This window comes from Glycine soja, chromosome 15, assembly GCF_004193775.1.
Source record: "Glycine soja cultivar W05 chromosome 15, ASM419377v2, whole genome shotgun sequence".
Lineage (NCBI taxonomy): Eukaryota > Viridiplantae > Streptophyta > Magnoliopsida > Fabales > Fabaceae > Glycine > Glycine soja.
In genome coordinates, this window is record NC_041016.1 from 37,560,471 (window position 1) to 37,562,178 (window position 1,708).

The following is a 1,708-nucleotide window of genomic DNA, read 5'->3' on the forward strand; positions in this document are numbered from 1 at the left end:
AGTTAGGCTCAGAGGCAATTAATCAAACACGAAGCATGCACTGATTAATTTTCACGAATTTGGGATAACTGGTGAAGGGAAAACTGCCAGGAAACCACATTACAAGCGAAACCTCAAAGAGAGATGGGCTTTGTCCTCAAAAGGAAACAACACCAGAAAATCTAGCCTTCCATGGATTCAAACAGAAAACGCAAATGAAACATGAAGCAGAAACGTAAATGAACAGAAATGTAAATGAAACAGAAACGTAAATGAGAGTAGAAGAAGAAGCAAGAACGAAATTGTAATTAGAAGCAAAAAACGTAAAATTGCATTACGTGAACAGTAGCATCAAAGCAGAAAACGTAAAACCCTAAAACAAAAGCTCTGAATAATGAATAGCATAACAGAATAGCCTTGCACGAATCCCAAGGATGCTATTTAAAAAGAGTCACTCAAAGTCACTGGGCCCTATTACAATACTCTGGCCCAAAACGAAATAAACACTGAACAACATAAAATAAAATTGTGAAATTTCCTAATTAGAAATTAACTAAGGTAAGCGCTGCTTTATTTGCCCTCTTCAAGTCCATAACCAAAATCCGGATTAAGCCCAATGTTTCATTAATTCCTGAAATTAGATTAAAAACATCAAATTAGCTAAATGAGCCCAAATAACAAAACTGCCTGGTTAATTGACAATTAAGACCAATCAGTAATTAAAATGGTGCAAAAAGGGTTTAGAAAATAGAAGAAAATGATGGCACATCAAAACCCCCCATACTTAGCCTTTTGCACTCCTGGGCAAAATGAAACAAAGAACAAAATCCAAGGATATCAAAGAGAGACAAACAAAAACATTCACATATTTCTCAATGAACATCAAGGAATGAAAGGAATGGGTAACATCTAAGACAAGGAGATCCAAAAAGTCAAGACATTCATGAAAATCATCCAAGCAACCCAATCATGGCAGAATAGTTAATCAGCTCAAGAATGAAAAGTGATAAAGCCTCACAAGATATACACTCTATCTCTCAAGTGTCTAGGCTACTATTTACCCTCAAAGCACCCATGAAAGCAAACACCACATAAACTTGGCAAGATTCTAAAATTGACAATCAACCCACAAACACAAGCACATGAGGATCAAAAGGTCTTTTAAGGTTGTAATGGGGCCAAGGACAAGGTATGGAGAAATATGGAATAAGTGGCTAAATCCCAAAGGAATAGAGGAGCAATGGGGAATAGGTGCATATTAAGAAAAAAAAATAAGAAAATAAAAAGAAGTAAAGATAAAAATTAAACATAAAGAGTAGAACCAAGAGTTTCATCATTCTTGTGCCATTTAAGATCTTATTCACTCAACTTTATTGCTTTTCTTTTTCTTCTTCTTCTTTTTTTTTTTTACTCTATAGCCTTTGAGAAACAACATTTCATTCAGCATGTCAAACATTTAACCAATATACAATGTACATCAAGTATGGCCCAAAATACATCATGAAGCATAGCCAACAAAACAAGTTATCCAATGAAACAAAAACCCCCCACACTTATTCCCAAAACAATTCCAAAGCTCCAAAATTCCTTAAGGATATGGTGATATCATGGTTTTTCATTTAAGGCTTGTAGTGAGCTTCAAAACAAGGAAAGGGAAACAAGGCTCAAAAGGGCTATCAAAGGAATTAATTCAAGGTAAGTCCATTTGGCTAGAAGCTTATAAGAACAA